Genomic DNA, 27,256 nt, shown 5'->3' on the forward strand with positions numbered 1-27,256 from the left:
GAAACATCCAACCATGTGTCAGATGAAAACTGAAATATGTCTTTCTAACCAAAAGGACATGGCATATTTGTCAAAAATGCTGTTTTGGAGAACATGAAAAACAGCTGGGGCGGAAGGAGAAGGCCCAGATATTGGCAAGGTCTTATTCAAGGCAGGGATTTAACAGAGCATCTTCAGGAGTCTCCTCACCACCTCTAAACACTCCTGTATCAGTCCCCCAGTGCCTCCTGCAAATACTGAGATGTGCACACAGACCTGGGCAAGCACAACTCAGGTTTTACTTTCCTTCTCTGTCCATGTTGCTCAGAATCCCAGACCCAGGAATGGTGATGAATGCCTCCCTGCTGCCAAAGCCAAAACAGGAGCTATCTCCAGCAGGACCACACCCAATGAACCCAAAGGTATTGGCCAACAGGAGGTTCAAGACCCATCCCCATCCAACCCTGTGCAGAAGGGTATCAGGAGCCCTCTGTAATCCACAGGATGAGGCTCCATAGGTTACTCCTTGGCATCCTGCCTCGGGGACTTATGCAGATGATTCAGTCCCATCAGCAACAATAAATTCAATGAGCAATGGTATTTCCACACACAGGGAAAAATTCTGAACCCATGGTAAAAACACCACTTGTGCAGGCAGGGAAAAGATCTTGAGTCGACACAACGCTTTACACATCACTGAAGCTCAAGTAACTGCAAAATCTGGCCCAGAACACCTTTTACTTGGTGATGTGCTGGTATTACAGAGGATTTTTTAAAATGCATTTCTAAACCAGGCATCTTAACACCACCGACCCTGCTCCACTTAAGGAATTATGCTGATTTAACTCTTCTGAGGGGCTTTGTCTGAATTTCATTTAGTGGATGCCAAAGAGCCAAACTCATCCCAATCATTACAAAGACCGCAGGTTCTGCTCCTGGGGAAGAGCTGCATCTGCTGCACATCCCATGCTGACCTACCCTGGAGCACTCACTGCCTACATGGAAAAGGCAGAGCAGGGAAACACCGAGTGCCACAAGCCGCACTGAGCTGCAGGGTGATTTGATCACACCACCCCAGGAGCCTGGGCATGATTTCAGATCCCTCCCCTCCTCATGTGAGCATTTCCATGGGAAATCACAAGCCCAGAGGTGGAGGCACAGATCATGTCTGATGCTGAGAGGGGCTTAAGCCCTGATCCTACACACACAGGCATTATTCCAGCTGTTTGATCTTCAAAGGGTTAATGAGGCCATTCCTGTGCTCAAAGCAAGTAGCAAAGTTTGCAGTGCCAAGGTCTGGTTTTCTTCCCTGAGGCAAGAAGTTGCTTATTTTGCCATTGGTTTTCTTGGAAAAGTAGTAGGTTTTTTTTGGAGCTGCCTTTTGCTGCAGGTTCTTACTATTTTGAACCTTTTCAAATGCCACTGCTAGAGCCACTTTATAAAGCACCAATCAAATTAATATTAAAAATGACTGCGCATAATTCATGGCCTCCAGAAACCATTTCTTATTGGACTGGCAAGCCAGCCAGTCATGCATTTTACACTGCTTTCTCATTTTCCTAGCTGTGATGCACTGCTTTAGGAGCAGCAGAGCCGTGCTGCACGTGTCAGTCAGACAACACACAGGAGACACCCCAGTGCCAACATCAATCCAGGGGCATCGCCTGGGACAGGATGCAGCAGTTCGCTATCTCACACCGAGGGCAAATCAGGGAGTTACAACAGATTTACAACCAGCCTGAACCAGCTCAGGGGACAACCTCTGTAATATCTGTCCAGGTACAAAATGTTCTATTTAATCTTCCTATTTGTTTCCTTTGGATACATTAGGCTGAGAATTTCTGGCAGCAATGTTTGAAAAGCAGTGAATTTTATGCAAGTATTAGAGAAAACCCTTGAGAAACATTTAGCAGAATAAACTCAAGAAATGGTAGCAGAAACATAACTGAGAAAGCTTGTGCTATATACAGCTGTGGTATGAGGATTCACTTAAAGTAATTGAATTAAATAGTTGAAATAGAACTGTCTACAGTATGCCACAGAGAAAAACCCAGATGAACATCTAAGTCTCATAACTGTTCAATCCTTTCAAAATAAATCCAGGTCAACATTGTATTTTATACCCAATTAAATATGTTCAACTTGATATCTATTAACAGTCAGCTCTGAAGTCCCTGGTTAAAATAACATGGACAGTAATTTTAAAATATTGGTTCAGACAGGCCATGCTACCTAATTTGTGATTTATACCATACTTGTGGACAAGATCTCACACAGGGAGAATTTGAATGAGATATAAAGAGACTCCTGAAATCTTGAAGGCTATTCTTAAAAACAGGGAAAACAAAAAGATAAATTGGCTTCACTTAGAAGTTGTTATCATGGCAAAGCACTGCCAAGTGTCTCCACCACCTCAAACTTGAACACCAGGCCTTACCAATATTCCCCTGAAGAAACCAATAAGCTCTACCCCTCTTATTCAGCTTTAAAAAGTCTAGCCATTCTCCTAATGTAGGTTACACCAGAAAGGGAATATTGTAATTCTTTCTCAAGAGATTTGAAGAATGGAAACACAGGGTGGTTTAATTAACGTTAAATAATCAAATTCAACTTCATATAATTAAATTTAATCACCTATCAGAGTTAATACGCCAAAAATAACAAATGGCATGAGAAGAATGAAAAATCCAGTGCAAAAGATCCCAGAGTGAATAACATGCTTATTAAAGTATTGAAGTTTGGCATGTGTGCCAGCAGAAAAATGGAATATTGAAGACCCACACCTTCTGAGCAAAAGGCTACCAGGAATACAGCAGAAAAAGTAAGACAGAGGAAATTCAAGCCTCAAAGACTTTCCAAGCAGAAAAATATCTAACTTTGGAAATTTTTGGCTTTTAATTAATTTCGTGAAGGTTGAAAACACTTTGGAAGCGAGGATGCAATGTCATGTGCACATAATAAAAGGCAAAACTGCTGATAAAGATTTTGCTGGAGTCATACAACATACCCCTGATGAGTAATGCAATGAGAGTTCGTCATAAAGAGGTTGGTAGAAGGTATCAGAGAAGCACATGTAGGGAGCCTCAACTCTTAGCTCAAAGATCCCAAAAGGTACAAGAGGCTAAAAAGAACAGAGAAGAAGAATGGAGGCACTTGACAGTTTTGCTTTTTGCTGTTACATGCTGTTTCTTTTAGGTTATTTTAATTCTTCTTGAGCAAAGCAGTGATTTAAATTACCAGAAAGTATTCTTTACAGTAGGCTCAGAGCCATGTCCTAGAAATTAGAAACAAAATGTGGTAGTCCTGCTTATTAAAGGTTAATTTGTCATCTTTTCTGCAGTACTTTTACAACTATACACTGACATCAGACAACCTTTGTCATGTCAAACACTGACTTGAAACAGCAGAGCTTATTCCCACTGTAAGACTGTAAGACATTGGTATAAACTTCGAATTTAAGACAAAAGGAAAAAAAAAAACCAACTATTTGAGATTAGCAAATAACCATTTCCACTTCCACCTTCGGGTGTCACATGCAATCTGTTTTGGAGTAGGAACGGATTTAGCACCCTCGGCAGCCTGCAGCTCATCCTCCTCCCCTGAATGACTGCGCATTCCCCAATGGGAGCCCGAGCGGCAGCGGCTGCAGCGGGACGCGCCTTCCTCTGTGTGTGCCTGGGCAGATTTAATCCCAACCCTGCCTGACAGAGGCTCAACAGGGGAACCTGAGCCTCCTCCCGCGATCATCTCCCGCTCCCCGGGAAGGACTGAGCTCATTGAGGCTGCTCTGAGAGCGCTCGGCTCACACGAGCTCTGTTTATGAGACACGAGCCGGGTGTGTTTGTTTTGTTCTGAGCTCGGGTCAGGTGAGACCACCGGGAATCATCCACGTGTCCTCCGGAAAAAGGCGCAAAGCCCGAAGGAGCTCGCAGGTTCGGCTGGTGACATCTAGTCTAGCTGTCACAGTCGCTCATCTACCCCCAACAAGAGACTGCACGGGAAGTTCCTTTTATCGCTCTATTCTCAATCTTGAAATTACAAATACTGATCTCACTCTGCCATCAGAAGCACGCACTGCATCATCCCACGTGCCCACAAATACAGAAATACACCTATACATGCATGTAACTGCACATACATGTATGCACATACACTCATGCATGACTAGATGCAGCTTTAATCACTTTTCCCGACCCTCTGGCTTGGCTTTATCTAACATTTTCAACCATGTCAGAAGTGTATAAAGCTACTGTGAAACCCAAAAATCAGAGATTCCCCATCACTTCGTTTCAAGACACAGATTTAAAACAAACAAACAAATAAACAAAAAAAAAAAACAACGCGCCAAATTATTACAACTATCATGATCTCCGCAGAGTGCGAAAATGAAAGTCCTGCTCTGTTCCTCCCTAATATTGCCAAATTTTGTAACGCTGCAGAGAAGCCCCTTAGCTGTGGTGACACCCCCTCCACCACAGGCAGGTATTTACAGCCAAAGCACCTCTGCCATGGCTGAGCCCCACAGAAACAGGAATGGGGGAGCCCTGCGAGCCCCAGCACTGCCAAGGCCCCTCTGCAGCAGGAGCTGCTCCTGCTGTGGCTCTGCAAACCCACGGCTGTCTGGGGCTGGCTGCCTGCAATCCCCTCCCGTGGAATTCTTCTCTGATCAGCCAAGGGCTGACACACAAGTGCTTTCTTTCAGTGTCACCGCTTTATCAAGCTCCAGAAAAAACCTCACAGCCTTACTACCATCAACACCTTCAGCTGATAAATTTGGCTGATCTGGGCCCACGGGTTCAAAAGTTCTCCAAGGGAGGGATGAGGATATAAACAGAGCATGAGCACTTAAGCCTCCTTAGGAAGCTGGGCTAAAAAGAGATTTGACTTTCTAAAGTGCCATGATACAGTCTGGTAAGATGGTTTCAAGCCACGAGTGCAGGGCAAGTAAGGGGATCACTACTTCTGTCTGAGCAGCAGTGAATGAACCCTTTGCACTGCATTACCTGCAGACAGCTTGCAGGGGAGGACATCTCAATATATAACATATATGTAACATCTGAAGATGTGGGGAAAGGTGTCAGGCTGGGCTGGGGGATCTCCACAACTCTCTATCAGGCAGGTTTAAATAGACTGGATCAAAAGGCTGAGGACAACTGTGTGAGGTTCAACAAGGCCAAGTGCCAGGTCCTGCACCTGGTCACAACAACCCCATGTGGCACTATGAGCTGGGGATGAATGGCTTGAGAGCTGCTCAGCACGGAGGGACCTGGGGATGCTGCCTGACAGGCAGCTGGATATGAGCCCAGGTGGCCAAGAAGGCCAAAGGAATCTTGGCCTCTCTCAAGAACAGCGTGGCCAACAGGACTGGGAAGTGACTGTCCCCCAGTACTCTCTACTGGGAGTTTGAATGCTATGTTCAGTTTTGGGTCCCTCATTCAAAAAGGGACATTGAGGTGTTGGAGTGAGTGCAGAGAAAGGAAATCCTAGAGAAGGGTCTAGAGAATGTGTCTTGTGATGAGGGGTCGAGGTAACTGGGGTTGTTTAGCATGCTCAGGGAGGGGCTCACTGCTCTTCACAGCTGCCTGAACAGAGGTTGTAGTGAGGTGGTCAATCTCTGCTGCCATGTCTGAAGAGAAAGGATGAGAAGAAATGGCCTTAAACTGTGCCAGGGGGGATTCAGATTAGACATCAGAAAAAATGCTTTCCCTAGAACAGTGGTCAGGTATTAGAAGAATTTGCCCAGGGATATGGTAGAGTCTGTGAAAGTGTTCAAGAAGCATCAGGGTATGTCTGGTGGTGCTAGGTGGATGTTTGGACTAGCTGGGTGATCTCCAAGGTCTCTTCCAATCCTGATGATTCTGTGATCCTTTAAAGCCAGAAAACGATGGAAAAAGTATTAAAAATTTTAAGAGGTGATTCTGTAGCCAAGAAGTTCTTATGGATTGCAAGAAGGCTCCAACATCCTCAATATGTTGGGGATACCAAAATTCCAGATTTCTGTACTAAAGAGGAATGTGCTTTGTTACCCTGCCAGCATTATACATTCTTTCAGCATTGGAGACCTATTGATTCAGCAGCACAGAGAGATTTTAAAACATAGAATAATACAGTCAAGGCCTGAGAAAACAATGTCCTGATGCACATTGTTTACCCCAGTCCCCGTGCACATGGGCAGGAATGCCCTTTCCATTAGGACTGGGATCAGGTGCAGTGGGAAGGCTCCTTCTCTCCAACAGGGCTGGGTGTTCTCAGCTTCAGCAGGGGCCTGGGAGACAGATCTCTCCTCTCCCCTTCCACACAGCATGGAGGGAAGGAGATGAGAGCTGTGGAATTAAGTGAAGGTAAGCAGAGGATCCTGCTGGGGACCAAAGCTTTGGCCTGGGATATGTGCCCCAAAGGTGGTGACTGATGAACCTTGGGTGGGTCTTCCTCAGAGCCTTCAATGCTTTCCTGGACAATTGAAACAGGCAATAAACTGTTTCCAAACCATTTGGAAATTCCTAAATGTCCACTGGGAAGATGAAGACCACTGCAATATGCGATGGCATTACCCAGTCCCCACCTGTACTAGACATCCATCCTGACTCCAGGATGCAGAACCACTGACATCTCATCTCCCTCCTCCTTCTGCTCTTATTTTGTTTATAGAAACAAGTTTGCACTTCCTGGTGCTATTTTTGTACTGTGCTATGACTCCTTCCCACCCAGTTATTCACATAATTACAGCCACCCCAAGATTATGTTAATGGTTTGAGTACCACGTTCAAACACAGGGAAAACAAACTGGAAGCTGGGCACAGTGTTATCTGTTCTCCCCAAATCAGAGAACAATTCTCTACAATTACAATGTCCCCATCCCTGTTGTAATTAACACAGTGCAGTCAAAAACAGTTAACACAAATGTGTTAAAAAGGTCTAATTTGTCTAAATAAGAGAGTCTATTTGTGAACAAATTACATATTGCCCCTAGGAAACAAGACAACACAGGGAAAGTTGATATAAAAGCATCTTCTGAAGACTTGAGATGTTACCAGCCTCACTTCCTTCCCAGTGTCAGCTCCCAAGTGGAGACCAAGGATGGGTCTATACATCCACAAATAATACTGCACTTCAGCTCCACTTGGGTTTCTACCTGTCTCCCTTGCACTGCAATGGAAACAGAAACTTTTTCTGGTGAAATACTGACAGAAACAATGTAAATTTTGCAAAAAAAGTTTGGTTTGGAATTTTCCTCTGGGGAAAAAAAACAAAACAAGCCAAGGTAAAACCAAACCGAACCGAAGATGTTCATATGGGAAAAAGTCTGGTAGGTGCCAGGAAAAGTGACTGCTCTTATGGAATGCTGTGTGCCCTCAGGCTGCCAAGGAAGAGACAGCTAAGCAGCATTTTCAGAATTTTCCATTTTTGGGGAAAGCTGTATTCCAAGCAAGTCCCTTTTTCTTGTAGGTGCCTACTTAAAATGGGGCCAATGCTTCCAGTGCCTCCCATTAAGGAAAGCATAAGATCATCCCAATGGAAATGATTTTTTTATTAGCCAAGTCAGTGAAGCCATAATTATTGCAGCCCTCCTGGGCAGATAGCTGCCAGCCATTTATAGGGCAGCAAGGAGATAAAAACAGCATTTACACATATATATATAATCACTTTATTTCTCTATTAAATATTCATTTCCACAGGATTTACAGAATCCCCGTGCAGCAGCCACCACCCAGCTCCCACACGAATGCCGTGGGCTTCACCCAGCACTTAACACTCCTCCTGCTTCTGCCTTCATGAGCTTCCAAAAATACTTATTTTATTATTATTATCATCCTAGTTTTCTTCTTCTACCTGCACAGTGAAACCACTGGTGCTACCATTTTAGATTTCTTAATCCTGAATATCAAAAAGCTTTAACACTGTTCTAGCTGTTTCTCAGCTTGTGGTGCTCTTGGCCCCACGTTTTTTGGCTGTTGCCTTTCCAAGACCTCTCACGATCAGTAACAAATGCCTAAAGGCCAATTGCCACTCATTTAATTACCACATTTGTGCTTTTATGGAGAATGCAGGGTATGGCCTCACATCCACACCAGCAGGAAAACCCCTTTGATTTCGAGGATGCCACCAGGTATCAATCTCAAAAATCACGTTTTTCCCCAAATTGTTCTGATCCTTTTTTGTTTATCATAGAACAAATACAGACTTGCAGTTTTGGCCTAAATTAACTAAGTGGGATTTATACACAAGCTCGAGAACAAATAGTGATTTACAGAACGTTGCTAAGCCAAACAGAGGGACATTATTCTCATTACAACAACAAGCTTCTCCAAAACACAGGAGTCAAAGCAACCCTCGCCCCAGCATTTTGCAGCAGCTGGCTTTGCAGGGATAAATACAGCCTCGTGGGCAGTTCCATCTGCTGGCCCACCAGAAATGGCAACACTGGGGAAAAAAAACCCATGAAAACTCCCTAAAACCATGTTTTACTCCAGAGATGACACATTCAGCTTCCCAGCTGGCTTCTAAGTCACTCAGCCTCCAAGATTTATGTGAAACAGTGTTTAAAAATACTTTTTTACCATTAGGTGGAAGGAGAGAGGGGACAAGACAGCAAAAGAAAGAGCATCTGCTCTGAGACTACTGAAAAGCTCAAAGTTTATTGCAAAGGGCTGCAAAGAAATCAGAACATCCTGACAGCCTGAGAACAGCATTTTACACCAGAAGTCTCCTTCTCTGAATCCAGGCACTGGACAAGCAGCAACTCAACACAAATACCCAAGACCTTGGTTAGGAGGTGGTTCCAGATGAGCTCAAGCAACATCTGCAGCCTGGTTTTGCACCACTGGCTGACAAAGCCCATGAGAACACCAATCTCAGACTTCCACAGGACCCACGGGACTGAAGCACACTGCAGTCTTTACATATGACATCCTCTGATGCACAATAAGCCCTTTTTCTCCCTGTTCCCAAAACAAGGAGAATACCCAGAAACGAGATTTTGAAGGAAAGAAGTGATGTTTCTGGGATGCAGAGAAATTAAAACAAAACCAAGTGCAAAACCCCTACATCCATGTCTGGGTTCCCTGGAAAAATCACTTTTGATTTCGACAGTTTTAGGGCAAGGTGCAGCCTGTGCAAACAAAACTTTCTGCAAACAGGCTAAAAGCAGTGGTTGAGGGTGGATGTTGCTGAGCTCTACCCTCTGTGGTTGCAGCTTGGCCACAAAGCATGAAAATATGCACATTAAACGCCTCAAATGTTAAGATAAGCAAACACTTATTTGCCACAACTCTGAAGTTACTGCCAAAACTGAAGATGCTTCTGCTGAAAGCATGAAATGCTTCTACAGATAGTGGAACAACTCAGGTTGTTGAGTTTCCTATAGCTGCTGCCCTTTTCCTATGAAAGCATAAATTCTCCCTTAATTGAATTTGACAGTTGAAAAGTAAAGAGATTTAAAATAACAAATGGTTCCTCAGCTCTCCCTGCAGCAAGGTTAGAGACACTTAATTGAACTTTAGCTTAGCTGCCAAACCAGAAAACCAACAAATAAGAAAGCACAGGGAATACCTGTGTATATTAAGTTCGTAACTCATCCTTCTCCAGGAACAGCTCTGCACTGTCAATTTTTTCCCTCTTTTAATTGCAAAAAAAGCAATGAAAACACGAAACTATTTGGCACCACAAGGACTGTGGAGGTACCTACAGAGCTGGCCACAGCAGACAGCCTCTGTAAAAATTTCCAGGAGACCAGAGCACAACCTCCCTGTGTGATGGGGGATATTCCACTTGGGCCATGTCCATATAAACTGGAAACGCAACACGTGCAAGCCAGGAGGCAACTTCACCTCCATGTCTCAGCTGATGGGATGGATCCTGGAACAGCTTCAGGGTCAACCTTGGCATAACTATGTTAAAAACTGCAAAGGATGCAGTAAAAATTACTGGTGGGAGAAAAATGTCTTTTAATGAGAAATGTGGAGCTCAATCTGTTCAGCTTGTCTGAGAGGTAACTTGATTATAGCGTAAAACCCCTTCACAAAGGAAAACACAGCGCCAGAAAAAGGCTTTGTTATCTCTGCAGTAACAAATAAAAGAAGTCACTGGCTGGAAGCTGAAGACAGGGAAAAGCCAACAAGGAAAGTATTTTTATAGCATGAATCATTAAACTCTGAAACAAGCTATGAAATAGAGCAGAAAACGCTTCAATTCTTGGCGGTGCCATGTGAAGCCTGGATCTCTTCCTGCAGAGGGAAGTGCAGTCAGACACAGCATGCCCTGTGCTGAGAGGAACAGGTGGAAACAGAGCAGCTCTGGAACACCAGGGTGAGGACAAGGATGACTCAACAGGCTCTTCTGGCTTGACTTTCTGAATCACCAGAAATTGGTGGAATTGGTTGGTGGAATGACCAACCCAGAATCTCACGTGGACACGGAGCAGCACTTACGCACTGCAACTTGCTCAGCCACAAATGGAATAATTCTTCCTTTTTAAAGCCAGTTTTCCAAGACACTTGGAAATATGGGCAGCACCCTGACTTTCTGATTTTATATGAGGCTTTCAGTATATTTGAAATTATAAGAGATAATAAAGAAGAGTGTGCACACTCAGGTCCCTCACAAACCTCTCCTTGCTCACTCTGTTGGTTTAGTCAGGCTTTTGCCAAGGCAATGGTTAAGGGCAGTCGATCACAGCAATTTCCCTTCTCTTTCCTCTTGCAAAGTAATTGCTGAGGGATATTAAAACACATGAGGGAAAAAAACATTTGTGCTGATTTTTTTTCTCCTCTAAAACTCAGACGATGTTTTCCCAGACAGCATTAAAAAGAGCATCTCTTGAGCTACTTATTAATGTTTAAATATATTTATTTCAAGTGGTGGCAGTGTTCTTTGATAAGTAATGATCCAGGTAAAATAAAAATAGCTAACAAAGGGAAAAAAAGATTGTTTGGCTGCTCTTCTGTCAAGCCATTCTCACAAGTCCAGCAATTAAAGGGGACTGTATCCTTGCTGGGAAAGCTCAGCAAAGCACAAGAAATGACAGTTTTGAGTTAAGAAACCCTTGGAGCTCTGTCCTCTCCCTGGCCTTGGCACACCTATTGCTTGGTAATTTGGGCAGCAGGATTGCCACCAACGCCTGGCTGAGAAGGAATAATGATCCAATGAGCCTTTCTTGGGAACAGCAGGGCCACACTTTGTGCTCAGCTCCAGCACTGCAGCACCAGGATCTATGTTTAGAGACTCCCTTTAAGAGCTCATTTTGCAAAATACTTGCTCATTATCACCAACTAACCAGTGATTAAATAATCATGTACTTTCATCTCAGATCCAAGGCAGCTTCCTTTGCCTGGTCTCTGAATTAAAGGGAGGTATTTTCCTACACTGGGCAGCAACTTTACGGGACCAAGAAACCACATCAGTCACTCTGAGCTCTCGCAATGCACTGAAATCTATTTCTATCTTCCCTCAGCAAGTCTCAGCTCTAAAAGGTAGGTGGCTATCAGGTAACAGCAAAACAGTTTACCCAGTGTAGCTCATCCAAATTTTATGACAGATGCAAAGCGCTTTGTGGAGGTGGCTTAGAGCTATGGATGCTTGTACTGAACTCCTGCAATGTTTGCAATGATTCAAAATGATTTAATGACATATCTGCTTCGGGTTTATGTTTTTCTGAGCAGCAGGATGTTGGAGGAGCGAGTGTATTACATTCCTCTTGCACTCAGAGCCCCAGTTCACAATTTCTGTGCCAAGGGCAGACTCTGCCCTACAGAGGCAGAGGAGGGAGGGAGGGATGGAAGCTCTCCAACCCACCCACTGGCCCAGCACAACGGGTTTTGTGGGAGCTCCAGGAACTCAAACAGCATGGACTGCTGATGACAACAAGTGAGGAGGCAAATATATTAATATATTACAGTGGGGATTTCCAGAGAGCCCTACAAGAACCAGACCAACCTGAACTGAATTTCAACAGAAGCTGGAAGTGCCCCTAAAGAAAGATCCTGCTGGTTCTGCCAGCACCCCATTGGTTCCCTTAGAGCTCTGAAACAGAGACCTTACCCCTCTTCCAGCAAAGAGCAGGATTCCAGCAGTAGGGCAAATGGTTTAGGAACAGGGTTGTGCGAAGATTTTGCCTGTAGCCACTGACTCCAGTACCAAGGGATGTAGGGAGGTTTTGTGGAGCACCTTGTCTTCTCCCTGGCTATAAAGGGAACCCATGTCCTGATACAGCCCCTCTGACACATTTAAACTCGGTGCCCAAAGTAGGCAATGTTAGTCCTGTCTAACTATTGCAGACACTTGTGCTTTGCCTAAGACTGATTTAAGCCCACTAAAGCCCTCAAACAAGGCTTGAAATACCACTGCTGCAGCACACAGGATTAATGCTGGTCCTGCTGCAGAGGGGTGAATGTCATTTGCAGAACTGTGTTAATTCCTGATTTGAATTTAGATGATGTTTTTAAATAAGAAACGAGCTCAGAACATCCGCTGGGAATCTGCGACTTGGATAAACCTTAATAAGTCACTAAATACAAGTTACTATTGGAAAATGTTCAGTGCTGGCTATATAAAATTAACAACAATAGTCACAATAATAAAGGAAGATAGGAAGATCACTTCTAGAGAATAATGGCTTCAGACTGAGTATTATGGGCACAGCTGATATATTCAGAATGGTACAACAGCATTAATGAGCTCTAGATCAGCACACTCAATCCACAAAATATACTCCCTTTCTTCAGGAGCAGAGGAACAGGAAAGGAGAAGGCTCTACCTGCAGATAGGAGGGGGAAGTCCCTGGGGCAAACTGAATCAGGACAACAAGGGTAATGAGACAGCAAAATCCTGCTGCTGCTTCAGCCAAACTCTCTCAGTGCTGAATACTTGCTGTCATGTGCCCTCAGCAACTTCTCCTACAGTCCATGGGTGGTAACAGAGCTCAGGAAACACCAGATTCCCCAGAATTCTGGCAATCTTAATTTACCAGCATCTTCAGACTAAGTCAGACTAAGACTAATCATTCTGCAGGATGATTCTGCAGCCCTAAGTGAGTGGTAACTGGAACAGTAACTGCAACAATACCCATCAGTGATGAGCACTAACAGGAGCATTCTGCCACAGCTCCTGGCTGCCCTAACACCACCCTCAAACCATGGGACTCTTTCACAGGTCCTGGGTTGTCCTGGCTTATTTGTTTTTTTAAATGCAGGCAGCACTACATATTTATACTGGAGGAAAAAGAGAAACCAGCCATACCATCATACCATCTTATATTGATTTATCTATGCCAAAATAACATGGAACCTTCACATTCATACTTCTCCTTGCACTGAGACGATGAATTTCCAACAAATCTCCCTAAACCAGTGCTGTGTTAAAAGAAAAGACAGTCCTACATTGATCTAGAAGGTGGTGGTGGGAAAATCTCCAATGAGTGCAAAGGAAGTTTGGAATCTTAAACTGGATTAGCACCCAGCCCACATCTTTACATTGCTCAAAGCACAAGGACGGCTTTCCAGAGAGAGAAAGCAGCAGCTGCACCAAAGAATTAAATTTAAAATACATTTACTTTCAAAGTGGGCGAAAAATGTCTCTTAACTCCTAATCTTTTATACTGAAGACTTGAGTAAAATGGATGTTCTTTTCTTTTTAAAAGTCATGCAATTCAATGTGATCCTTCCCAGCAGGCTGCATCTGTTTTAAATGTTTGCTTTCAAAATGTGAAACCACTCCCTCCTCCCCCTTAATTTTATCTAGAATAATGAATACTCAATTTGCTTAAATATATTCTGAAGAGATGAGCCTCAGAAAACCACAGTGTTAATCTGGGACAGTCTTCTGCATCCTTTGGGATACGTCACATTTGGGAAACGCCATGGAGGGACTTGCTAGCTACAGCTGGCTCAGGCAACAGCAGTATAAGGAGGGAGAGGAGCCTGCTGATGTGTGATTTGAGCTGTTTTCTGTGTTTTTTGCTCATCCACCACAGTAAAATCCTCTGAAATGCTCAAAACACAGATGAGTGAAGAGGTTCACAGCAAAAGGGACTCAAGCAGACTCCTGGAGCAGATCAAGCCTTGCCAAGGAAGGGCAGCATTCCCTAAGGAAACTCGGGCCAAGTGTCTGTCCTGGAAAATGCAAATTAATACAGGGAAGTGTTAGGAGCAGGAAAGATGAAAAATCAGAAAGCATATCCCAGGGCAGCGTTACTTCTGGGGGTGGAAGCTGTAAAATTCTGCAATTTCAAAGATAAGAATTTAGCAAGATTTATAAAAAGAGACAGTCCTTGGCAAATCCCACTGAAGATGGGTATATGAAAATAGTAGAGCAGACAAAGGTTGAATAGATCTGTATTTCTGGATAAATGGTAGACCACCCAAAACCCCAGGGATGATCAGGAATGTTGAAAAGCAGCTTATTGCTACAACTGGCTACAGATGAAGAGCTACCATGCAACTTTTTAGGGAAAAGATTACCAACACTGTGATCATACAGACACACAGAGCAGGGACAGAGCTGGCTGTCAAAGACAACTCAGAGCTGGAGAGGTAAGTGAGCTAATGGTACCAGCATAACCCCAGTGAGCTGCAATGTCATTCCCAATTGCAGGCAGCACGGCAGAGACGTGTCAGCTCAGCCGGCTGAGCAGCGATCCCTCGCCAGCTCCTCTGCTCTTCCTGCACAGGCAGCAGGGACAGAAAACCCCAGCGACCCTCAGGGACTGGGAAATCACCTTGATGCCTGTGGCTGTAGTGGCTGAACTTTCTGACATTGCAGGAGATTGCTGCTCAGACAAAATTGCTTTTAAAATGTTAATTTAAATTCAGCGCTGGGAAACACAAAGCAACTCCCACGGCAGGGACAGCAACGTTCACTTTGCAAACACAACAATGCTTCTAATAACTTGGAGATCAGGAAAGAAGTCTTGAAAGCCCCATGAATAGCTCCCTATAAACCTCAACCTTATGGTCTGCAATAATTAGGCTGAAAATATAAAATTAAGAAATGTTATGAGATGGAAAGGGGAAACAAAACCAGCAGATAACCGGATGATTCAGACGTGCTGAAGCACCGACTCTGCAGAGGGTCAGGCTCTGGCTGTGCCTCCCTGGGGCTTTGCTGCAGCTTGTTTAGATGTACCAGCAATTTTTCTATTGACCAGGTGGCAGATCCTTGTACATAACTGTAATGCTTGTACAGAGAGCAATAACAGGCAGGTATTCCGAGGAGAATGAAATATGGATGATCACAGTACCATCAGGCAGTGCACAGAATGACAGAGCAGGGCACTCCCAAGCAGGGGTGCAGGAGTGGGAAGACAGGAAAGGGGGCACAGGATGGTCCTGGACCCCCAAAATGCCTCACCAATAGCTATAGAAATGTACATATTGACAAAACCAGTTTAGGGCTAACAGAATTAGGAGCAAGTATTTAAGACACTCCCAGCAAAGACAGCTGCAGATGTGCAGATACTGACTTTAAGAAAAAATACATAAAAGCATGCTGGAAAGCATATCCCAAGTGGATCCTAGAGCAGAATGGAAGAGACCACCAACCTCCACCTCCTGCTTCTACCAGCAGGGAAAATAAAAGCCACCCATCAGCATCATACTCCTCCTGAAGGCAGTACAGAACAATGATGACTCATTGACTTTTTTTCTGTAGACGTTTTTAATATTAAGAGCAATCAGGAATTACAAATGTTTTATTGCAGAAGAGGCATATTTGAATTTATGGAAGGCTAAAGGGGGTTTTGAGTGGACAGTGAGGTGGATTGAGAACTGATGATGGTCATCAGTGGCACAGGGTCTAGGTTGGAGGCTTATCACTAACGGTGTCCCCCAGCATTCTATACTGGGCCCAGTTTAACTTCTTCATCAATGACTTGGAAAAGGGGTAGAGGACTGACACTTGCTCCACCCTGGTTTTTCCCAGGGAGCAGTGGGAGGGTGAGAGAAAGGCACAGGTATTAGGATTTTAGGTGTCTGACAACAACTTATTATTAAGAGGTCATCTGCAAGCAGGACTTTTTATTTTCCTTTTCTTTTTCTATAATAAGTAGCTAGGCTAACAATAACCACTTCAAGTGCAACACTGCACTAGTTAGTGACTTACAAAACATTTAGATTCCTCCACAACCTCACAAGATCTCAAGGGTGATGGCCAGAGGAGCAGAAGAGCAGCAAGTCTGGAGATTTCCTTACTTTTCTAAGCAGGACACAAACCTTATTCCCTGCACTTTGCTCTCATTTGTCACAAGGAAAAAAATCACCCTGAGTGCAAGAAGAAATAAAAGAGAAAAGGATTTCTTAACCTCCCAAACCATGACTGACTACACAGGGAGCCATCAGGGACAAGAGGCAGACTGCCAATGTGCCAAGAGTGAAGTTCTCTTTCAGGAGGGTATTTGCAATAGCACTCAAGGACTGAAGCTGGGAGATTAGCTGGCTGTTTTATGTAAGAAAGATTGCTTGAATAATCAGTTTTTCTGATGCTGCCATGTCTTTTCATTTGTTAGTGTGGAGCATAATTGCTTCTTGTAAAGCTGAATGACTTTAAATTAGATGGAAAGATGGTCATTGCAAAGATAATTTTGAACATTCCCTTTCAAAGTTGTAGGTTTAAAAATATGAGTTGAAATGCAACAGGATAATTAATCTGGCAGCAGACACTTAATTTGTCCCCTTTTTTTGTTTCTTCCTTGCTACATGCTTTTAAGTTACCCCAGTATGTTCATCCATGATAAATAAATAGCAGGAAAATAAATACATTTATCTAATCAATCCCCTACTGGAGCTGAAAGCCTCCAGTGCAGTCTAAACCAGTGATTAAGTCCAGATTACATTAAAACAAATTCGCCATGTCACTCCTAATACTTCCACTTGGCAACGACCCAAATATTTCTGTTTGCTTTGATCCTCTCTCCAAACACAGACCAATGTCAGACTCACCCTGGCTGGAGGGGCCTCTGTGCTCAGGGCTACAGCAGGACCAGGGCAGGTTGTCTGGGGCTTTGTCCAGCTTTGGCTTCAGAACCTCCAAGGGGAGGGACAGGATCTATTTATCACCCACCTACAAACTTTCTACATGTAAGTGCTGCTCATAACACTTCTCAAAGTCACGGTTTGATGACTACAGCAATCAAAATGACTTTTTCTCACCAGCCAGTTCAGCTGAGCATTGGCATCGGGCATTTCTCCTCTCTCCATTTCACTCCTCTTTCCAAAATTCCTTGCTCTCCCTACCAAAGAGGTTCCCATCTTCTGGTAAGCACCTACCACCCTAACTGCAGGAGTTCTGCAGCTGGGATTTACACACCAGGGTACTCAGAAATGCTTCTTATCTGGAAATGCAAAGCCACTCTTTTTTTTAGCAGAGGCTTTGCAGAGCCCGAGGGGTGAGCCCTGCCAGCTGGGAACAGGGAGAAAGCTGCCACAAAAAGGATGGAGGAAGCAAAGAGAAGAGACTCCTGTGTGCCACCTTTGATCAGCAAACAACTTTCAGTCACTGGAAAACTTCAGGAGGCTTCAGGGTCATTTCTTCTTCCCCCAGTGTGCTCTGCTCTGCTTTCAGCCTGCAGATGAAGAGCTCTGCTGAGGATGGTGATGCATCGGAGAGAGATTTTAGTAACTGGGGTGGAGGAGAAGAAGCAGCAAGTGGTGAGAGGGGGAGGAAAGGGAGCCTATATAAAGCTGCAAAATTCAAAAACATTAGAAGAGAGAAATGTAAGAGAGAGAGAGCAAAGTTCAGCAAACTTTGGAACTGCCAGGTACATTACAGAAGTGAATTGAGATCCAGCCAGACATTGAATCAACACTTATCCCATGGATCAAACTCAAAACCATCCAAGATGTGTCCATCCCACCACCTTTCTCAAATGCACATGAGAATTTTCAGGCCCCCATGGCACAATCCAGCCATCTCCTGAGGTCTGAAATTCAACATAAGTGTTTGGAGAACTGGGGTCAATAGTGAATTACAAGATAATGCACTGGGTGTCTCCAGCAAAGTACCAAGCTCTACCACAGCTTCTGCTTTCCAAACTGCACCAAAAGAACTGAAACATCTTGCAACATGGCTTTCAGAAACATAAAACTGGGCAGAGACTTAACTGTGGGAGCTGATAGATCCAGGAGCCCTTCCTGTAAGAACACTCCATGGCTCTGGGGACTCCTGCCTTGCTCAGCCAAGGCACTCCCAGTTTGCACCAGCAGGTACTTGTGGTGGGTTCAGACATAATAAATGCAGAAACAACTGCTGCTCAGCCATGTGTATGAAACAACACACATAATTAGAGCTGCCTGTATATGCAAAGGCTCGAAATTAAAAGTCAGCAACTTCTAGTGCTACTTTGTGATTTTGGCAGGTTTCACTTTCCCACTTGGCATCCTTACAACAGCTTTGGTAAAAGCTAAGGTAACAGTCTTGATCATCGAGCACTTGTTTTTTGTAAACACTCATGTGCATACATCAGATAAATAATCCAGTACCTGCTGAACATTTCATCTCTCCATGGCTGAGCAGAGAATGTACCCAAGTTCAGCAGGGCCCTCAGTCCCTGCATCCCACCCACCCCAGAGCCTGCTACATGCTGGCTCATCACTCGTGCTAGCGGCTTGTTTTCCCAGCCACTCACACACAGTTTGCTTCCAAGGCTGGCTTTTGCTGGCACAGATCCCCAAAATGTCTTCCCAAACACATACACTACTGCTAGGAAAGCCATCATGACAGATAACAGTGCTCATGCCAAGTGCAAATCATCTTTAACTCTTAACTTAGTAAAACTCAGTTTGTTTTCTGCCATTCTGAAACACAACTAATCACAGGTTTTCAATGTCTGCCTTTGAGAGGGAAAGGCGTGGGGGGAATCTCTCCTGCATTCATTAAGGCACAAATATACACACCTCTGTTTAAATCAATTTGACTGTTTATGCTAAGCTACACAGGTTCTTCCTTTGATGGGTTACCCTCTCACTTGTCCCACAGTCAAATCTTTTGGCTGTCCCAAAGTCTACAAAATCTACATTAGCTTTCTGTTTTCACTGTCAGCATTCTGCAGCAAACTCCCAGAAGCTATGCCACCCATCCCAAACTGCACTCCAACTCAGGTCAGTCCAGGCACGACCGACTTTGCACATAATTTCCCAAGAATCTCCTTCCTCGGAGCAGTACAGCACTAATGGGAATCAATACTCTACAACTCCTCAGGAAAAGTACAAGCTACTTTGAACTCTTAATTAACCCAAAAGAATCACAGTTCAAATCCCCTCCTCACAGGCTCCCCCACCGAGGGATCTGCTCCCCATCATACACTGCTACTCACTTGCAAATTCAGAGCTATGAACTTCTACAGGAACCTGACCTGAACCAAAGTCTCCCCAGAATAAGAGATGGAGAGCAATTTTAAAACACGTGTGATTAAAAATACCAGTAAAAGCTAAATTCCCATTTCCACATGAAACACTCATTTAAATTAAAATAACTGGGAGAAAAAGGCATGGCCTTTACATGGCCTCACTGCAGACAGCAGCAAAGATTTACTAGCAAAGGACAGTAGTGAAGTCTTCTCCTTCTAAAATTTTATTGCTCTTACATAATATGCTATCATGCATTTACCAGCACGCTGTGAAGCACTGTCATAAATATTTAACAGTGATGACAAAGTAAGAGAGGTGTCTATGCCTCCTGGGTTTCTGGTTTTTGCTGCTTGTTCCCCTGGGCTCACAGTGAGGGAAGAAGTGATGTGCAGAAAATAAAAGTGCTACATGTGAACCAAACCAGATGCATGTACCTGGTGTCCAGGAAAGCAAAAGGGACTTCAGCTTGTTACTGAAAGGTTTTTCTACACCAGAGCTTCTTCTGTCATGATGGCCAAGCTTGTCCCCAGTGAAGCTCCCCTCCCCACACTCGTCTGGCTGCATTAGTTATTACATTTGATAGCTTTATAGCATTATTTGAAGCTTGCTATTTACCCAGTTACACAAGGCCCAGTGGCTTAGAGCCCGCTCTCTGCCTGGGCTGCAAATCTCTGCAACTACCTCCAAAATAGCCCAGATTTTATGACCCATTAGGCTTAATGATAAATCCTTGGATTTATGTTCTGGGCTAGTGAGCGATGAGAGATCAAGGGCTAAGCTTTCATTTATGTGGGGGCCAAGGGAGATGGTTATTTTTATAATTTTATTTTTCTCATTATTTGCTGTAATGACTGCAAGGCTTTGCTATGACATCATGGCAATTTTTACTGTTTCTACATCAAAATAACTACTTGGTCCTTCCACTTGTATTTCCTCTCCCAGCAGCATGGGAACACTGCTGGAGCAGTTTTCCATCCCCTGCCCAGCCAGAGCAGCAAAACCTGCTACAGATACTAACTCCAGAACCTCCTGGTGCATGAAAGGCAATGGTTTTCAACTTGCAAATACTGCTGGAGGTGGGGCAATGGTCTGGCAATTATTAAAGACTGTTCTGCTTTGAACCAGTTTCGTACATCTGTGGTGCTTTACATGCAATGCCAGTGGTGACTGGAGGGGAGATAAATTTTGCTTCATAGTGCTTTAAATCCAGAACCACAAAAGAGCAGCCAATACTTTGGAGAGATACTACTCTCAGCAGGTCCAGTATTTGCATTGATTATAAATCTCCTGTTTTAACAGTTTCTCTGAAAACCCCAGGCCTTTGGAACCTGGGGAATACAAGAAAACCTCCACTTTTCTCTCCAAATCTACTTTAAAAGAAATAAAGAGAAAATTAAATGCCCTTGTTATAGGCAAAAGTCTTGAGAAATGGCCTATAAGGACCACAAATGTTCATGCAACTCAAGAGTTTCACACTTGCCTGGCTTTAATAGGCTCATCAAAAAGGCAGGCACACCACTTTTCAGAGCTGGTTACTGGTTTCAGCAAGGACAGGTGGGTGCACCATGGAATGACAGTGGGGGTGAGAGACTGTTAAAAGGTTAAGGAATATCATAATACTACAAAGCTAATCACACATCCAAGTCATTTTCTTCAAAGATTATTACATCCATTTGACCATGCTGTGCAGGTACATGAGGACTGAGTAATACTGAGAAAGGACAGAAAAAGTAAACATTAAAGTGCAAATTTTGAGCAGCTCAAATTTACAGAGCAAAACAGATGCCTCATATAATAAAGGGAACTTGTCAGGGGAATGGAGCATTATGCAGTATCTGTCTTGATTGACAGCTTGACAGTCTTTCACCCATTAAAAAACCAAAATCTTTAAAAAGCATTAGTAGCAATTATCACCAATCTTCCTATTAAGGAAATTTTCCATGAAAAAATAGTTGTGGTTAAATTTCTAGTTAAATCAGGACAGTCAGATCAATACCAGAGCAAAGTACCAGTAGCAGAGGAAAGGAATAAAAATGAAAAAAAAAGAACAATATACTGTAGACCAAGTCCTACCAGATGCTGAGAAAAAAGTCAAAAATGCATCTTCAAACAGAAGTTTATAATAAATGTGAGCCACTGAGCTTCCAGATTTTTCCCATTACACACACAATGCCAGGGATCCATTGCACTGATGAGGTCCAAATTCAGACTGGATTGCCCAAGAAAGAAGCCCTGGCTTTAATTTGAGTTCATGAGAAGAGAAGGCAACAGGGTATCCTAACTGGACCTTCAGTACCTGAAGGCAGCCTATAAAAAAGATGAAGAGAGACTATTTACAAGGGCATGGAGTGAGAGGACAAGGGGACCGGCTTCAAACTGAGTAGGTTTAGATTAACTGTTAGGAAGAAATTCTTCCCTGTGAGGGTGGTGGGGCACTGGCACAGGTTGCCCAGAGAAGCTGTGGATGCCCCATCCCTGGAGGTGTTAAAGGCCAGGCTGGATGGAGCTCTGAGCAAACTGGGATAGTGGGAGGTGTTCCTGCCTACAGCAGGCAAGGGGAGTTGGAACAACATGATCTTTAAGGTCCCTTCCAATCCAGGTCATTCTATGATTCTATTCTATGATTCATTATAGCAAACATTTGTCTTGGAAGGAAGCAGCCCTGCTGATGGGCAACACATTCCATACTCCTCTCCCCAAAAAGAAAAAACATCCATTTATTGTTAGCCTGTTAAGAGGCTGTAAGTCACTTCTCAGCTAGCAATGCTCTGAACCAGTGTTTAAATTATTCACCTCATGCCTTGTATTTCTTAAGTACTTGAAAAAGCCCTACATAGTCTCCCTGTGAATACTGACAGTGCTAAGAGTTGGTCCTCAAAGAGACTGGGTAGAGAAAGCACAGATGTGGGATGGATGTTGCATTTTCAGTAGTTTCTGCCCTGTATCTCTAATAACAGAAAATAAGAGACATGCTTGAGTCCTTCATAAAAGCCTCAGTAAAGCACTTTCCTTGCTCTCCAGAACCAAGACTCAACTCTCATCTCCATCCAAGTGAAGGCTTCTTCTGCCTCACCCCTAGGAATAAACCCTCCGTGGCACTCAGGCACATGGTTTTGCACGTGTTTCCCCAGGCAGTCTTTAGGGTATGGATTACACCATCTGCTTTAAACCGAGCCCTGTCATCAATACTCCATTTTGGCAGGAGAGCTACTGGCAGTAACCACTTTCCTTCACTGCCAACCCCTCCCTGACTTCCAGCAGGACAGGACTCTTTCCATCCAGCCACACGACTGTAATAACAGACATCCATACACAGGATTTTTCTAATTTGTTTGCGTTTCTACTTCTCATCCTTCATTTACTGTCCTGAAAATGTCAGAACAGAGAGCAGAACTTAAAAGGCAATCACCACCTGCAAGTACTGTAGCAACACAAAACTATTTTGGCAGTCAGGCCTTTCTCAAAACATGCTGACAGGGCGTACATCCCTCGTGCTGGGAAGATGTGACACAGTCCCCAGCTTTTGGCTCCTTCATTCCAAGCTTCTGCATAAAAATGGGAGCACCCTTTTTACTTCCTAGGTTTCCTCAGCAGCCAATGGCTTAGACTGCCTTGGCACCAGAGCACTTTCCACTATCACACCACAAAATCAATCCCCAGTAATGCTGCTGTCCCAAACCATGTGGCACATCCCATGACACAGATGGTGCCTCCCAAACAGCCACCTTGCTAACAGCACCATGCTCCACAAACTTCTTTAACATTCCAGCCTCAGCTGCAGCTCAGCCATGGAATTCTCTGCCCTTTGATTATTTTTTCCCTGTGACAAAGCTTAAATAGGAAGAACTTCTGTTCTTTGCAAAGGAAGAGTTCAGTGTGTGCAACAGAGACAAATTCATGTACCATTATTCTTTCCTGCACGCTTCAAAATCTGGGATAGAGGCACAGCTCAGGGCGCATTTACTTTGTTCTCATCTCACTCTCAGGGAAACCCTCCTACTTCTTCAGCCTAGAAAATCACCCTTTGCTGTAAAACACAAAACCAAATACCCTCCAAATCCAAATGAGCTATGCTACAAATCTGTTGCCTTTGGGGTCTTTACATGCAACTGAGAGACAAGTTTAATACATGCAAACCCAGCTTTCTGTGGCCTTGGCAGGATTTGGTTGAAAAAGCAAACAATTTAAACATTCTGACAGTTTACTTGCATTTCATGAAGTGTCTGGCAACAACCCTTTTGAACTATACCTCATTTCTGTGTCCTTCAGCTGTATCTTAAGAGCCCTTCTGTGACTAGTCAGCAAAAGCTGCATCAAAAATCTTTTGAGTTTATTTATTCACGTGGCCCAAACAAAAAGATATTACATTAAGAACTGTTTTCACAATCCTGTAAAGTACAAAAAGCCTCCTAGGATGGATCAAGCCTCTCCAGCTCAGAACTGGAGAGTTCTGCACCTTCAGAAAAAATTAAAACTAAACACCTAAGGTGCTTTTCAAAAGCAATTATCATAATCCCTGCTGTTACCCAGAGGGAAGCAGTGGCACGCAGAGGTTAAATAACTTCTTGGAGGTGGCTCAGTGAGCAGCACAGCCGGGATTAGAGCCACGGTGCCTCCTGACTCCCGGCTCCAGGCTCAGCCCAGCACCTTAAATAGCTGCAGTGCAAGTCATTAGCTCAGTCCTCTGAGCATGCATCTAGCTTGGGGAACGGGAAAGCTGGAGTTCAACTCAGTAATACAAAACTTCCTATGGAGAATCCCCAGAAAGAAGCCTTCAATTTTAACAGCTCTAACCTAACAAACTCTGTGAAAAGCACTGGGCAGATTTTACTGCCACCAGTTTGGGACGTGTGAATTATTCACACGCAGCAGAGCGTGTCATAATAAAAGGTTTATAGGGGCTATCACCAGGATCATTCTTGTGACATTTATTCATTCCAGTTTCTGTTTGCTGGCATTTCTTTTGTCCTCCCCTTTGTCACCAGGATTCTCTCCACACTTCCCTTTGTGAGATACCTTAACTTTTAAAAAAACAACATTTCTGCTAAGACAGCGGTTTCGTGACACGGCACATTTTTGTTTACATTGTTATTTTGCATTTTTGTGTACTTCTATAGGGGGTGCTGACACATGTAGTTTTCCCCCATCAGAGGTGACTGTGTATGTCTACTTCCACTATTCTCTTGCCTACAGCTGCAGTATCTCTTTTATTTCTTTAGCTGCCTCCAGCAGAGGACAATAAATCTAAAACACAGTCAAAAAAAGGACAGTCAGAAAAAGGAAAAAAAAAAAGTCTCCAGTGCTATTTTTGGCATCTAAGTTCTTTAGCTTAACCTATTTTTGGAAGAGCATCTTTGTTCAGCAAAACCAGAACTCCCAGCCCTGTGACACCAGGGCAGCGTGTCCTGCTGCAGGCAGAGCCGTTTGCTGGCGGCAACCTCTAACGGCAGAGCAAAGCCAGGAGAGCCCAGCAGGAAAATGATGGGAGACAGGACTTCACTTCCACTCTCCATCACTTTGTGCCTCTGAGCGAGTCACGCCGCCCCTCTCCTGCGCGCCCTGGCCGTGCTCACGCCGGCACACGGCATATGCACAAACAGGATGGGTGCACCCTGTGCCCTGAGCCCCACTGGGTGAAAACAAGGCTTGCTACCAGCCCTCACAGCCTCCAGCCCTTCCAGGACCCCAGCTTTGGTGCTTCATGAAGTGTAAATATTAACTGGTAGCTACAGCTCGTGTTTAAATAAAAGCTTTGCTTAGGAGATAAGGAAGGTTGCAAATGGGAGACGGCAGCCCTAAAGAGCTCAACTTGATTCATGTATTTCTGCTTTGCTGCTTTGATTTCAAAAGATATTCAGGCTCTGTATCTGAAACAGTTATTACCTTTGTACTTCTGCCAGATGCACCTTCCAAAAGTGGCAGCATTCTCATATGGCCCAGAAAAGAAAAAAAAGTTGGAAAAGATGCAAAATAGCTGACTTGGTATGTTGTGGCTGGCTCTGCATGACGCAATGGGAGCACACACTCCTCACATCACTGCATTCACAGGCAGTGCTCAGAAAGGGATAAACTTTGAACCCTCTAAGGCACAAGACTTGGTTTAAAGCTGGAATTTTGTGCCAGGGCTTTTAACAGGCGCAGCTGAACCACAAGAGAACCAAGTACCGTGGCTGGTCTTAGACCAGAAGCCTTGGCCACAGTCCTGCCCTCTGAGTTGCTTCTCTCCAGAAAAAAAGCCAAAACAAAACATAAACCAAATTCAAAACCATCAAAACTAACATTTAATTGCAGAGAAAATACTTTGTTTTCTTTGTCACAGGCCCAGACTTCCAAATGCGACACAGAGTCCTCCTGGGCTCAATGACATGCAGGCTGAAACACCCGCACTAACAGCCAAGCCCCCAGTGAATCTCTGTGGCCTAACGGATTAAAGGCTTAATTAGAGTTACCTGAACATTAAACACCACTAAACTGCTCTGAAATCTGCTCTAAATGGGAGTGGGGGGAGCTGTCTTTTGAACCGGCTCAGAACTAACCGGGGTTTTGTGCACAGCTGTTAATGGTTTTGAATCATCCCACTTCTCAACTTTTTCCCTGATAATAAAGCAAATGCAGCTGTGCTGTGAATCAGGCAGGGCTCTGGCACACCTCATCACCAATCACAGCTGAATTTAATGGGGGCAAATTGTCTTCAATATAACAAGCTTTGTATCTGGAAAGAAGGAAGGTACCCTATGAAGCTCCAACTGAGCAAGACACAAACCTGTATCAGACACTGGATAAGCTACAAGGGAAAATGCCATCAAACCCAAAGCTCTATTGGTCATGCCATCCATTTTTTAAGCAAATAGTTGTTTAAAACACATTTCTGGCTTCAAATTGCTATTGAGAGTAGCAAGACTCTGTGTTTAAGAGAGTAGAATTAATGGCAAAAATAAAGAGTATACCAGTAAGATGGCAGAAAGTGCAGGCCCTACAGTTGTGAGGGTACCAACCACCTGAAGTCTCCATCATCATTTTTTTATGGTCTCACCTGGCTGCAATCACATACCATTCCATCCTGACAACAGAGGTTTTGCTCAGCTTTCACCAAAATCTGGGGAAACCTTGCCAAACCCTGCAACAGCTCCAACAAACAAACTCTGACTTCAGCAAGGAGCAAAGCAGAGACAGTCCCAAAAACGCCTCCAGGATGGCCAAACAGCACCCTGAGTCAGCAATGCTAATGCCAGAAGTGGGATATCCCAAGGAGGTATTTAAAAGAGAGGTTTTGTTTGAGATTTATGATTCTAAACCCTTTCAGCTGTTGTACCCACACACACCTGTTGGCAGTTTCGGCACATGCCACACAGCAGACTTGTGTTTGTAGCTTCTGCAAAGTAAACCGGTAAAACCAGAGCCAGTTTATGTATTTGAACAAGTAGATGCCAAACACTTCAGATTCCTAACTGGAGCAGCTTCAAAGCAGGAAAAGGATTTAAGTGTCAAATGTGAGGGTGATCAGAGAGAAGAAGCAGAGATGCAGGAACTCTTCTGCTCCATCTTTTCAGTTCTTTTTTCCATACATCCCTGAAGCAGCTGACACCTGTACCCCTGATAGATCTGTGCCAGCAGCACCTCTTGGGCTTTGCCACACAAGCTGGAGCTCTCCACGAACTCAGCTTTAAACCCAAACTGCGTGCTCCAGCTGATGTCTATGAGAACAGTTTGTATCCCCTATTTCAGTAGCAAGTCTGGGCTCAGAAGTGACACCTATGAGGTGAAGCAAAAGTTCAGACTTCATTAACTACCATGAGAAGTTTGTTCTCAGCTGACTGACAGCAGGAGTTGACACAGGGGAGCAAATTTCTTACATAGCATTGTACTTCCCAAATACTAGTTTTCAAAGTAAGAGCTGCCAAAATCTGTTACATTGGCAAATAATAATCAGGAAGTAAAACATT

The 27,256-nt window shown here is 44.0% G+C and overlaps 1 protein-coding gene across 4 annotated transcripts in view; it reads right to left on the bottom strand.

Moving 5' to 3' along the window:
* PAK5 (p21 (RAC1) activated kinase 5) overlaps positions 1-27,256 on the bottom strand; it is a 158,715-nt gene that overhangs the window by 54,099 nt on the left and 77,360 nt on the right. The window lies entirely within an intron of this gene.

The sequence above is a fragment of the Oenanthe melanoleuca genome, chromosome 3 (assembly GCF_029582105.1).
Source record: "Oenanthe melanoleuca isolate GR-GAL-2019-014 chromosome 3, OMel1.0, whole genome shotgun sequence".
Taxonomy (NCBI): Eukaryota; Metazoa; Chordata; class Aves; order Passeriformes; family Muscicapidae; genus Oenanthe; species Oenanthe melanoleuca.